This window comes from Oncorhynchus mykiss, chromosome 5 (assembly GCF_013265735.2).
Source record: "Oncorhynchus mykiss isolate Arlee chromosome 5, USDA_OmykA_1.1, whole genome shotgun sequence".
Lineage (NCBI taxonomy): Eukaryota > Metazoa > Chordata > Actinopteri > Salmoniformes > Salmonidae > Oncorhynchus > Oncorhynchus mykiss.
Genome location: NC_048569.1, coordinates 72,720,088 through 72,734,646, shown reverse-complemented (window position 1 = coordinate 72,734,646; position 14,559 = coordinate 72,720,088). Strand labels below are relative to the sequence as shown.

Genomic DNA, 14,559 nt, shown 5'->3' with positions numbered 1-14,559 from the left:
CTATTGGAGAACTGTACAGAACCCAGCCCTATGGGAGAACTGTACAGAACCCAGCCCTATGGAAGAACTGTACAGAACCCAGCTCTATTGGAGAACTGTACAGGACCCAGCCCTATGGAAGAACTGCACAGAACCCAGCCCTATGGAAGAACTGTACAGGACCCAGGCCTATGGGAGAACTGTACAGGACCCAGCCCTATGGGAGAACTGTACAGGACCCAGCCCTATTGGAGAACTGTACAGAACTCAGCCCTATGGGAGAACTGTACAGAACCCAGCTCTATGTGAGAACTGTACAGAACCCAGCCCTATGGGAGAACTGTACAGAACCCAGCCCTATGGGAGAACTGTACAGAACCCAGCCCTATGAAAGAACTTTACAGAACCCAGCCCTATGGGAGAACTGTACAGAACCCAGCCCTATGGGAGAACTGTACAGAACCCAGCCCTATGAAAGAACTTTACAGAACCCAGCCCTATGGGAGAACTGTACAGAACCCAGCCCTATGGGAGAACTGTACAGAACCCAGCCCTATGGGAGAACTGTACAGAACCCAGCCCTATGGGAGAACTGTACAGAACCCAGCCCTATGGGAGAACTGTACAGAACCCTACAGACATAATGTCCTTTATATATTAACAAGTCCCATGAAGGCCTCACAGTGCTTCTGAATAGATTACAATGAGAGATAAAGAGAGGGAGAGAGAGACAGACAGAGAGAGAGGGGGAGACAGAGAGAGACAGAGAGAGAGGGGGCAGAGACAGAGAGAGATACTTGTGTTATCTTTGAGGGTTTCTACACAATGCTCTCTGCGTTTCTATGGTGACCTGAAGCTGCCTGCTGGGCCCACAAAGACTGAAGTAAGAGGGCCTCAAATGCACGAGAACGCACGCGCACACACACACACACACACACACACACACACACACAGAGGACTGGATTCTAAAGTGGCTTCAAAGGTTCCAGAGGCAGACCAGGTAACCTGAGAGGTGAGGAAACAAGTGGAAGGACTGAAACATCTGCAGACAAACACAAACACTCAGACGCAGGCACACACACACACATTACTGACTAGGTGGTAAGAACTGGCAGGAAGAGCGCGAGAGGCCGATGTAACACTGTAGAGGTGTGACAACACCTCACTAATAACTAGCTCTGATTCATCCTGAGACACACACACACACACACACACACACTAATAGCTAGCTAGTGGTGAATCTTCCACAATGGATTGCAACGAAGAAGAGTGTAAAACCTGAGAGAATATTTTCCCAGTGATACCAGGGTCTATATTCCCCATTATAGTCTGTTTACTATGTCCATCATTCACATACTTACTTTTGAGAAAAAGTTTCATTGCCATGACCCTCCTTTGACCAATCACACCTTAGAAATATGTTACCATGGTAGCAAGGGAGCTTTGGCCTTGGTGGAGCTGCTGGCTGAGGGAAGTGTGTGTGTGTTGGTGATTTGTCTCCTGTCACACACACACATACACTCACTCACACACCCTAACTCTGGGGCGAAAGAGAAATGTGTGGTCTGCCTTCTATCATATCCCATCACCCTCCATTTCTCTTTACCAAATGAGGCGTTGTGACGTGGACAACATGCCGTCCCACACTGCACACCCCTCATCCTACCAAACACTCACGTGTAGCACATGGGGATGTGTGAAACTTATTCCTCAGCCTGAAGTGTCCCCACTTTCGCCAGCGAATAGCTAGCTCTCACGTGGCGCTGTCTGGTAAGACGTTTGGGTGGTCACATGTGCTAGCAAGGTAGAGGTTCTGGGTGCGAGCCGAATCAGGAGGAAATGGTACTCGCTAAGCAAGCAGCATGACGTCCTTTAGGCACGCACACACAGAGTGGATTGAACAGAAACAGACGAAGGTAGTTGCCTGCATGGGTGAAGGCTTAGTGGACAGATTCTGTGAAGGCTTAGTGGACAGATTCTGTGAAGGCTTAGTGGACAGATTCTGTGAAGACTTAGTGGACAGATTCTGTGAAGGCTTAGTGGACAGATTCTGTGAAGGCTTAGTTGACAGATCCTGTGAAGACCTAGTGGACAGATTCTGTGAAGGCTTAGTGGACAGATTCTGTGAAGACCTAGTGGACAGATTCTGTGAAGGCTTAGTGGACAGATTCTGTGAAGACTTAGTGGACAGATTCTGTGAAGACTTAGTGGACAGATTCTGTGAAGGCTTAGTGGACAGATTCTGTGAAGTCTTAGTGGACAGATTCTGTGAAGACTTAGTAGACAGATTCTGTGAAGACCTAGTGGACAGATTCTGTGAAGACTTAGTGGACAGATTCTGTGAAGGCTTAGTGGACAGATTCTGTGAAGGCTTAGTGGACAGATTCTGTGAAGGCTTAGTGGACAGATTCTGTGAAGGCTTAGTGGACAGATTCTGTGAAGACTTAGTGGACAGATTCTGTGAAGACCTAGTGGACTGATTCTGTGAAGACTTAGTGGACAGATTCTGTGAAGACTTAGTGGACAGATTCTGTGAAGGCTTAGTGGACAGATTCTGTGAAGGCTTAGTGGACAGATTATGTGAAGACTTAGTGGACAGATTCTGTGAAGACTTAGTGGACAGATTCTGTGAAAACTTAGTGGACAGATTCTGTGAAGACCTAGTGGACAGATTATGTGAAGACCTAGTGGACAGATTCTGTGAAGACCTAGTGGACAGATTCTGTGAAGACCCTGTTGGACAGATTCTGTGAAGACCTAGTGGACAGATTCTGTGAAGACTTAGTGGACAGATTCTGTGAAGACTTAGTGGACAGATTCTGTGAAGACCTAGTGGACATATTCTGTGAAGATTTAGTGGACAGATTCTGTGAAGCGCTACAGCAGGACTGAGGAGCAGCTATAGCTCTAGTGTGTGTGTGTGTAGCCATTTCATGATTAATGCAGCTTTCAGCCATGCACAGACCGACTGGGATACCCATTCACAAGACCTTTCTCTCTATCCTACCCTTTCTCTCTCTTTCTCCACCTCTTTCCCCCCTAGCCCCTGACAGAGTAGTATTCATTACATTTCTCCTCCAGTTGCTGATCAATATCAGAACAGCCCACACACTCATTCTCCTCAAGGCAGGATCCAGCACAGAGGTCATTCAACAGCCTGAGAGAGGAAAAGAGAGAGGCTCCCTAACTTGGCGCGGTAGAACACCAAGTAGAACCCGATTGTCTTAATATGGAATGCCCAGGAATATCCGCATACACACACTCACTCACGCACACATGCACGCTCACACACGCACGCTCACTCACGCACACATGCACGCTCACTGAAATATGTCAATGCAGCAAACAACTACCTGCTCTCTCCCCATTTCTGTAACACACACACCATGATAGTCATTTCTACAGACTGAGAAGTCTAAAGCTTACTTTTAAAGACTTTCTTTTCCAACCATTAAACCCTGATGCAGCAGCAGTGGAGATCTGCTGCAGTGAATATTATATCTGTCTGGAAAAACATCCGATTTACAAAACACCTGCCATGCACCGTTGTGACATTCTGCAGCGATATTTATATGCTCATCTGCGTAAACCTAAAGCTTTAATTTCGTCCAAATGCCTTTTCATCACTGGTTTACCTTCTTACTGCCGGTCCGAGATTGAAATAGTTCAGAATAGTTCCAATTCTGCTGCGAGGTTACAATCCAACAACCATCCACGTTATTCCCAACATCCACAAACAAGGTTTCAGAAGCGGTTATCCACTTTCCCATCCAAGGGATAGTGACTGAATCGCGCCTACATCCCACTACCCCGATATAAAAAAGAAATAAAAAAATGTCAGGATTTCCTATTTCCGCGCGTAATTTCCCTTTATTCTCGTCCCCCTTTTTGTCGTGGTTACCTCTCTCTCTCTCCTTCCCTCTGTTCGGCAGCCGCTGAAGTTGCCTAGTTACCTCTCTCTGTAGGGTAGCTCAGAACACCAGGGTTGACAGCCAATCAGAAAGCAGGGTGCGTGTTAACTATTTTTCTGCTGGGCTGTCCTGGTTTCGTGGTTTCAGGGGAAATTGAGTGTGCGTGTGTGGAGGGAGGTAAAAAAAAGAGTATAAAAAAACGAGATGCGTAAAGTAAAGAGAGAGAGAGAGTTGGATGGATGAGAGTTTAAAAAAAACAGATTGGAATGTCAAAACAACATATCTGAATTTGTCTGTAGTGAGTAAAGTGAAACATATTGTGTGGGGTGTTGATACAGGTCATAGAAAAACGTTTTGAACCTTAATCGATGCAAGATGGATTTTTAAATCTAGTTATGATGGTTTAACACGTTAAATACTTCCGCTTATGTTTGGTACGTTTCCCTGTTTTAAACATAAACCAATCCCAAAAGTCTTGTTACACTGTTTGTATTCAATGTCAGAATTTTATATATGGCTATTGGCATTCAGCAGTAAATTGACTTGAAAATGCCAACCGGAGTACGAATTATACCGTGTCATTCAGGCGGTCTCTATGTTTTTAACGGGACATCCTATATCTGTGTGGACAAACATCTGTTATGTGCTTTGCAGCAAAGACATGTCATTTAACTGTAAGAATGTATTACCATTAATGTGTCATGAACACAACCAGATTATATTTTTGTCTGATTGTCCAACAAATCTCTTCAAAAAGTAGGTTACATTGATTACCTGCGCACGTTCTTCTACTACAAAGAAAGTCCAGCAGTCGAACAGTGCACAGTGCACCCGCCATTTGAATGAGAAGGTACATCTATTTTCAAACATCATAAGCGTAATGACATTCCGCCTACAAAGTGGTATCATGTTTTCAATAAAAAAGTAAACAAACTAATAAAATGATTTCTCTTTCGTGTCTATCCATGTATAGTCCTTTCATTAAATTCGCACCCGAGCGAGGCAAACAGCGGCCGCCTGTCTGGACAAAAATATTATGGCATGTCCTATTATTTTTTTTGCCAGACAGCATCAGATACATGGGCTACACATTACTATTAGTAGATCGAGAGACGCTGTTTCGCTCGCTCTTATTCGTTTCCCGGTGAGATTTATGAATAAAACAATATATATTATCGGTATTTGTCAAAGTCTTTGTAAACAACAGGTGTACACTAACAGTGAAATTCATACTTAATGGCCTTTCCCAACAATGCAGAAATAAATCAAATAGAACAATACTAGAAAGTAAAACACGTAATAATAAATGTAACAATAAATACACAATGAGTATGATAACTTGGCTATATACACAGCGTACCAGCAGGGCTACGAGGTCATTCAAGTAGATAAGAACATACAACTAGTAACAAAGTGACAGATAGTAAACAGTAGCAGCAGCGTATATCACATACGCTGCTGCTACTGTTTACTATCTGTCACTTTGTCAAAAGAGTTAGTGCAAAAAGGGTCAATGCAGATAGTTAAATAGTTAACCAATAGCTACCCGGACTAACTATTTAACAGCATTATGGCTTGGGGGTAGAAGTTGTTCAGGGTCCTGTTGGTTCCAGACTTGGTGCATCGGTACCGCTTGCTGTGCAGTAGCAGAGAGAACAGTCTATGACTTGGGCGGCTGGAGTCTAACAATTTTGGGGCCTTCCTCTGAACCTGCCTGGTATAGAGGTCCTGGATGGCAGGGAGCTCGGCCCCAGTGATGTACTGGGCTGTACACACTACCCTCTGTAACGCCTTGCAGATGGATGAAAAGTAGTTGCCATAACAAGCAGTGATGCAGCCAGTCAAGATGCTCTCAATGGTGCAGCTGTAGGAATTTTTGAGGATCTGAAGGCCCATGCTAAATCTTTTCAGCCTCTTGATGGGGAAGAGGATTTGTCATGCCCTCTTCACGACTGTGTTGGTGTGCGTGGACCATGATAGATCCTTAGTGATGTGGACACTGAGGAACTTGAAGCTCTGGACCCGCTCCACTACAGCCCTGTTGATGTGAATGGCGGCGTGCTTGGCCTTCCATTTCCTGTATTCCACGACCAGCTCCTTTGTCTTGCTTAGGTTGAGGGAGAGGTTGTTGTCCTGGCACCACACTGCCAGGTCACTGACCTCCTCCCTATGGGCTGTCTCATTGTTGTTGGGGATCCAGCTTACCACCGTGGTGTTGCCGGCAAAGTTAATGATGCTGTTGGAATCGTGCATGGTCACGCAGTCAAGGATGAACAGGGAGTACAGGGGGGGACAAATAATTCACCCCTGAGGGGCCCCTGTGTTTAGAGTCACTGTGGCGGATGTGTTGTTGCCTACCCCGTCAGAAAGTCCAGGATCAAGTTGCAGAGGAAGGTGTTCAGTCCCATGCTCCTTAGCTTAGTGATGAGCTTGGAAGGCACTATGGTGTTGAACGCTGAGCTGTAGTCAATGAACAGCATTCTCATCGTTCCTTTTGTCCAGGTGGGAAAGGGCAGTGTGGAGTGCAATAGAGATTGTGTCATGTGGATCTGTTGGGGATCCAGGGTGTCTGGGATGATGTTGTTGATGTGAGCCATGACCAGCCTTTCAAAGCATTTCATGGCTACAGATGTGAGTGCTACAGGGAGATAGTATTTTAGACAGGTTATCTTGGCATTTTTAGAGTCTTGCTGTCTGTGCACATCTTGGTCAAAACCCACTGGGCACAGACCTCAATTCAACATCTATTCCACGTTGGTTCAACGTAATTTCATTAAAATGGCGTGGAAACAATGTTGATTCAACCATTGTGTGCCCAGTGGGTAGTATTCCAGGCCAAACTTCACAGAAATGTAGTCCCTACTCCCTACTATCTCTCAAACAGAATATTTATCCCTGTATGTTTTTCCTCACTGAGTGTACAAAACATTAAGAACACCCTCCTAATATTGAGTTCCACCCCCAGCCTGAGCCTACAATGATTTAAGTGGATTTAACAAAAGGCATCAATAAGGCATCATAGCTTTCACCTGGATTCACCTGGTCAGTCTATGCCATGGAAAGAGCAGGTGTACTCAATATTTTGTATAGTCAGTGTATATACATATCTCTTCTGCTTTATATCTCACCTTTTCTACTCATCTCTCTCTCTTTCTCTTCCTGTATCTTTCTACATGGACTTCCCTCTTTCTTTAGCGTTCACTGTCTAAGCTTGGTTGAACCGATAACTCTGGGATGCTCTCTCTCTCGCACACACACACACACACACACACACACACACACACACACACACACACACACACACACACACACACACACACACACACACACACACACACACACACGTCTCCTGTAGTAATCTGTGTGATTCTCCAGATGGAAGCTGTCTGTCTCCTGTAGCAACATCCTGGTCAGCTCCCACATTCTGTTTACACATACACACACAGACACACTGTTACTCACAGGAGTATAATTCCTCAACACATGTCACAATGACACAAAAATACATTGTAGACCAATAAGCTTGCTGGCCTTGTGTCCTGTTGTTAGTCAGTCTGTCTATCTATCAGGTGAAATGTCAGTCAGACTGACTGGTACATCCGTCGATCAGTCTGGAGGTGACTGGTTAGTGAGGAGGTTACTGTTACCGTGTGTGTGTGTGTGTGTGTGTGTGTGTGCGCGCGCGAGCGCGTGCTTGCTTGCGTGCGAAGGACAGGCAGCGGCGAGGACAGATCATTGGGTGGAGTCAGAGGAAACTGGTTGACAAATCATCAAAGAATAACCAAGGGGGTGGGGTTAACAGGCATCTTCCCCTCCCTCCCTTCTCTTTCTGTCACTTTCTCTCTCTCTCTCTTTTTCTTTCTCTGTTCTCTCTGTCTTTCTCCCTCGCTGTCTCTCCTTTCAGCCTCACTAGGTAGGGCTCTCCAGTGTCCTCTTCAACAGATAAATGCCTGGTACTTTGATATAAATGGAATATTATAGAATTATTTTCCGTATTGGAGAAACCAGGGAAGACAACAGTAGCTGTCTCCTCTCCTCTTTTTCTTTCTGTCGTTTTGGTCTGTCCATACATATACAGAGTGATACAGACTGTGTGTGACACAGGGAGAGAGAACGAGAGTTACAAAGTTCAGTGACAGAAAGAGAGGGGGAGTGGGGTGGTGCTAGTGTGTGTGTGCATGCGCACGTGCATATGTTTGTTTCAGATGAGCCTCAGTGAAATGTCACACATGTTTTAGCTCTCATCAGGATGGAGCTTTGTGGGTAAATGCCCTCAAGACAACCCATCAGATTTCATTAATACACCACTTACACACACACACAGTCTTGTACAACTAACCTTGTGGGGACACACAATTCAGTACCATTCAAAATCCAAATTTCCCTAACCCCTTAGCCTTACACTACCCCTAACCCTAACCTTAACTCTAACCTTAACCTGAAAACCTAACCTTAACTCTAACCCTAGCTCCAAAACCCCAACCCTAGCTCCTAACCCTAAATCTAATTGTAACCCTAACATTAATTCCAACCTTAACCCCCTAGAATCCGCATTTGTCCTTGCGGGGAACAACAAAATGTCTCCAGTTGGTAAAATGTTTGTGTGTTTACTATACTTGTGGGGACTTCTGGTCCTCACAAGTAAAGGTAAACACGTACACACACACACACCACATGTCCTGAATACGGAAGAGAGAAAAAGACACACCAGCCTTCATTAAATAAACAGACAGATACAGTAAGATCAGTTTAGAGTGAAACAGTAGAGAGACAGAAACAGTATTTTCCCGAGTAGATCACAAAGATATTTAATGTACTAAAACATCTCCCGTCTCCCGAAGAGGGACAGGCAGCAGAGCCACAGAGCATCAAGTCTCATTAGAACAGTACAGAGACTGAGAAAACAGAGACAGAAACATGTCCACCAGCTCAGAGACAGAAACATGTCCACCACCTCAGACACAGAAACATCTCCACCAGCTCAGCGACAGAAACATGTCCACCAGCTCAGAGACAGAAACAGCTCCACCAGCTCAGAGACAGAAACATGTCCACCAGCTCAGAGACAGAAACATCCCCACCAGCTCAGAGACAGAAACATCTCCACCAGCTCAGAGACAGTAATGTCATCACCAGTTCAGAGACAGAAACATCTCCACCAGCTCAGAGACAGAAACATCTCCACCAGCTCAGAGTCTGAAACATGTCCACCAGATCAGAGACAGAAACATCTTCACCAGCTCAGAGACAGAAACATGTCCACCAGCTCAGAGACAGAAACATGTCCACCAGCTCAGAGACAGAAACATCCCCACCAGCTCAGAGACAGAAACATCTCCACCAGCTCAGAGACAGAAACATCTACACAAGCTCAGAGACAGTAATGTCATCACCAGCTCAGAGACAGAAACATCTCCACCAGCTCAGAGACAGAAACATCTCCACCAGCTCAGAGTCTGAAACATGTCCACCAGATCAGAGACAGAAACATGTCCACCAGCTCAGAGACAGAAACATCCCCACCAGCTCAGAGACAGAAACATCCTCACCAGCTAAGGGACAGAAACATCTCCACCAGCTAAGAGACAGAAACATCATTACCAGCTCAGAGACAGAAACATCTCCACTAGCTCAGAGATGGAAACATGTCCACAAGCTCAGAGATAGAAACATTTCCACCAGCTCAGAGACAGAAACATGTCCATCAGCTCTGAGACAGAAACATCCCCACCAGCTCAGAGACAGAAACATCCCCACCAGCTCAGAGACAGAAACGTCATCACCAGCTCAGAGACAGAAACATCCCCACCAGCTCAGAGACAGAAACATCTCCACTAGCTCAGAGACAGAAACATCTCCACTAGCTCAGAGATGGAAACATGTCCACAAGCTCTGTGACAGAAACATCCCCACCAGTTCAGAGAAAGAAACATCCCCACCAGCTCTGTGACAGAAACATACCCACCAGCTCAGAGACAGAAACATCCCCACCAGCTCTGTGACAGAAACATCCCCACCAGCTCAGAGACAGAAACATGTCCACCAGCTCAGAGACAGAAACATGTCCATCAGCTCAGAGACAGAAACATGTCCATCAGCTCAGAGACAGAAACATCTTCACCGGCTCAGAGACAGAAACATCTCCGCCAGCTCAGAGACAGAAACATCTTCACCAGCTCAGATACAGAAACATATTCACTAGCTCAGAGACAGAAAGATGTTCACCAGCTCAGAGACAGAAACATCTCCACTAGCTCAGAGACAGAAACATCTTCACCAGCTCAGAGACAGAAACATCCCGACCAGCTCAGAGACAGAAACATGTCCACCAGCTCAGAGACAGAAACATCCCCACCAGCTCAGAGACAGAAACATCTCCACTAGCTCAGAGACAGAAACATCTTCACCGGCTCAGAGACAGAAACATCTTCACTAGCTCAGAGACAGAAACATCTTCACCAGCTCAGAGACAGAAACATCCCCACCAGCTCAGAGACAGAAACATCTCCACTAGCTCAGAGAGAGAAACATCCCCACCAGCTCAGAGACAGAAAAATCCCCACCAGCTCAGAGACAGAAACATCTCCGCCAGCTCAGAGACAGAAACATCTCCACCAGCTCAGACAGAACCATCTCCACCAGCTCAGAGACAGAAACATGTCCACCAGCTCAGAGACAGAAACATGTCCATCAGCTCAGAGACAGAAACATGTCCATCAGCTCAGAGACAGAAACATCTTCACCGGCTCAGAGACAGAAACATCTTCACCAGCTCAGAGACAGAAACATCTCCACTAGCTCAGAGACAGAAACATCTTCACCGGCTCAGAGACAGAAACATCTTCACTAGCTCAGAGACAGAAACATCTTCACCAGCTCAGAGACAGAAACATCCCCACCAGCTCAGAGACAGAAACATCTCCACTAGCTCAGAGAGAGAAACATCCCCACCAGCTCAGAGACAGACAAATCCCCACCAGCTCAGAGACAGAAACATCTCCGCCAGCTCAGAGACAGAAACATCTCCACCAGCTCAGACAGAAACATCTCCACCAGCTCAGAGACAGAAACATGTCCACCAGCTCAGAGACAGAAACATGTCCATCAGCTCAGAGACAGAAACATGTCCATCAGCTCAGAGACAGAAACATCTTCACCGGCTCAGAGACAGAAACATCTTCACTGGCTCAGAGACAGAGACATCTTCACTAGCTCAGAGACAGAAACATCTTCACCAGCTCAGAGACAGAAACATCTCCACTAGCTCAGAGACAGAAACATGTCCACCAGCTCAGAGACAGAAACATCTTCACCAGCTCAGAGACAGAAAAGTCCCCACCAGCTCAGAGACAATAACATCCCCACCAGCTCAGAGAGAAACATCTCCACTAGCTCAGAGACAGAAACATTTCCACTAGCTCAGGGACAGAAACATGTCCACCAGCTCAGAGACAGAAACATCCCCACCAGCTCAGAGACAGAAACATCTTCACCAGCTAAGGGACAGAAACATCTGCACCAGCTAAGAGACAGAAACATCTTCACCAGCTCAGAGACAGAAACATCTTCACCAGCTCAGAGACAGAAACATCTCCACTAGCTCAAAGATGGAAACATGTCCACAAGCTCAGAGGCAGAAACATCTTCACCAGCTCAGAGACAGAAACATCTTCACTGGCTCAGAGACAGAAACATCTTCACTAGCTCAGAGACAGAAACATCTTCACCAGCTCAGAGACAGAAACATCCCCACCAGCTCAGAGACAGAAACATCTCCACTAGCTCAGAGAGAGAAACATCCCCACCAGCTCAGAGACAGACAAATCCCCACCAGCTCAGAGACAGAAACATCTCCGCCAGCTCAGAGACAGAAACATCTCCACCAGCTCAGACAGAAACATCTCCACCAGCTCAGAGACAGAAACATGTCCACCAGCTCAGAGACAGAAACATGTCCACCAGCTCAGAGACAGAAACATGTCCATCAGCTCAGAGACAGAAACATGTCCATCAGCTCAGAGACAGAAACATGTCCATCAGCTCAGAGACAGAAACATCTTCACCGGCTCAGAGACAGAAACATCTTCACTGGCTCAGAGACAGAGACATCTTCACTAGCTCAGAGACAGAAACATCTTCACCAGCTCAGAGACAGAAACATCTCCACTAGCTCAGAGACAGAAACATGTCCACCAGCTCAGAGACAGAAACATCTTCACCAGCTCAGAGACAGAAAAGTCCCCACCAGCTCAGAGACAATAACATCCCCACCAGCTCAGAGAGAAACATCTCCACTAGCTCAGAGACAGAAACATTTCCACTAGCTCAGGGACAGAAACATGTCCACCAGCTCAGAGACAGAAACATCCCCACCAGCTCAGAGACAGAAACATCTTCACCAGCTAAGGGACAGAAACATCTGCACCAGCTAAGAGACAGAAACATCTTCACCAGCTCAGAGACAGAAACATCTTCACCAGCTCAGAGACAGAAACATCTCCACTAGCTCAAAGATGGAAACATGTCCACAAGCTCAGAGGCAGAAACATCTTCACCAGCTCAGAGACAGAAACATCTTCACTGGCTCAGAGACAGAGACATCTTCACTAGCTCAGAGACAGAAACATCTTCACCAGCTCAGAGACAGAAACATCTCCACTAGCTCAGAGACAGAAACATGTCCACCAGCTCAGAGACAGAAACATCTTCACCAGCTCAGAGACAGAAAAGTCCCCACCAGCTCAGAGACAATAACATCCCCACCAGCTCAGAGAGAAACATCTCCACTAGCTCAGAGACAGAAACATTTCCACTAGCTCAGGGACAGAAACATGTCCACCAGCTCAGAGACAGAAACATCCCCACCAGCTCAGAGACAGAAACATCTTCACCAGCTAAGGGACAGAAACATCTGCACCAGCTAAGAGACAGAAACATCTTCACCAGCTCAGAGACAGAAACATCTTCACCAGCTCAGAGACAGAAACATCTCCACTAGCTCAAAGATGGAAACATGTCCACAAGCTCAGAGGCAGAAACATCTTCACCAGCTCAGAGACAGAAACATGTCCACCAGCTCAGAGACAGAAACATGTCCACCAGCTCAGAGACAGAAACATGTCCACCAGCTCAGAGACAGAAACATCCCCACCAGCTCAGAGACAGAAACATATCCACCAGCTCAGAGACAGAAACATCTACACCAGCTCAGAGTCTGAAACATGTCCACCAGATCAGAGACAGAAACATGTCCAACAGCTCAGAGACAGAAACATCCCCACAAGCTCAGAGACAGAAACATCCTCACCAGCTAAGGGACAGAAACATCTCCACCAGCTAAGAGACAGAAACATCATTACCAGCTCAGAGACAGAAACATCTCCACTAGGTCAGAGATGGAAACATGTCCACAAGCTCAGAGATAGAAACATTTCCACCAGCTCAGAGACAGAAACATGTCCATCAGCTCTGAGACAGAAACATCCCCACCAGCTCAGAGACAGAAACATCCCCACCAGCTCAGAGACAGAAACGTCATCACCAGCTCAGAGACAGAAACATCCCCACCAGCTCAGAGACAGAAACATCTCCACTAGCTCAGAGACAGAAACATCTCCACTAGCTCAGAGATGGAAACATGTCCACAAGCTCTGTGACAGAAACATCCCCACCAGTTCAGAGAAAGAAACATCCCCACCAGCTCTGTGACAGAAACATACCCACCAGCTCAGAGACAGAAACATCCCCACCAGCTCTGTGACAGAAACATCCCCACCAGCTCAGAGACAGAAACATGTCCACCAGCTCAGAGACAGAAACATGTCCATCAGCTCAGAGACAGAAACATGTCCATCAGCTCAGAGACAGAAACATCTTCACCGGCTCAGAGACAGAAACATCTCCACCAGCTCAGAGACAGAAACATCTTCACCAGCTCAGATACAGAAACATCTTCACTAGCTCAGATACAGAAACATCTTCACTAGCTCAGAGACAGAAACATCTTCACCGGCTCAGAGACAGAAACATCTTCACCAGCTCAGAGACAGAAACATCTCCACTAGCTCAGAGACAGAAACATCTTCACCGGCTCAGAGACAGAAACATGTCCACCAGCTCAGAGACAGAAACATCCCCACCAGCTCATAGACAGAAACGTAATCACCAGCTCAGAGACAGAAACATCCCCACCAGCTCAGAGACAGAAACATCTCCACTAGCTCAGAGACAGAAACATCTTCACCGGCTCAGAGACAGAAACATCTTCACTAGCTCAGAGACAGAAACATCTTCACCAGCTTTGAGACAGAAACATCCCCACCAGCTCAGAGACAGAAACATCTCCACTAGCTCAGAGAGAGAAACATCCCCACCAGCTCAGAGACAGAAAAATCCCCACCAGCTCAGAGACAGAAACATCTCCGCCAGCTCAGAGACAGAAACATCTCCACCAGCTCAGACAGAACCATCTCCACCAGCTCAGAGACAGAAACATGTCCACCAGCTCAGAGACAGAAACATGTCCATCAGCTCAGAGACAGAAACATGTCCATCAGCTCAGAGACAGAGACATCTTCACCGGCTCAGAGACAGAAACATCTTCACCAGCTCAGAGACAGAAACATCTCCACTAGCTCAGAGACAGAAACATCTTCACCGGCTCAGAGAC

At 46.4% G+C, this 14,559-nt stretch overlaps 1 protein-coding gene across 5 annotated transcripts in view; it reads right to left on the bottom strand.

The window, feature by feature from the left end:
* LOC110524511 (disabled homolog 1) overlaps positions 1 to 14,559 on the bottom strand; it is a 357,464-nt gene that overhangs the window by 95,934 nt on the left and 246,971 nt on the right. For 2 of the 5 annotated variants that reach the window (XM_036978313.1, XM_036978316.1), the window contains exon 1: positions 3,615 to 3,986. The exons of 1 other annotated variant lie outside the window; for it this stretch is intronic. The gene's annotated coding sequence lies outside the window, so the exon portion shown is untranslated. Of the gene's footprint in view, positions 1 to 3,614; positions 3,987 to 14,559 lie in introns of those variants that run through there. 2 more of the 5 variants (XM_036978315.1, XM_036978317.1) reach the window with 1 other exon arrangement.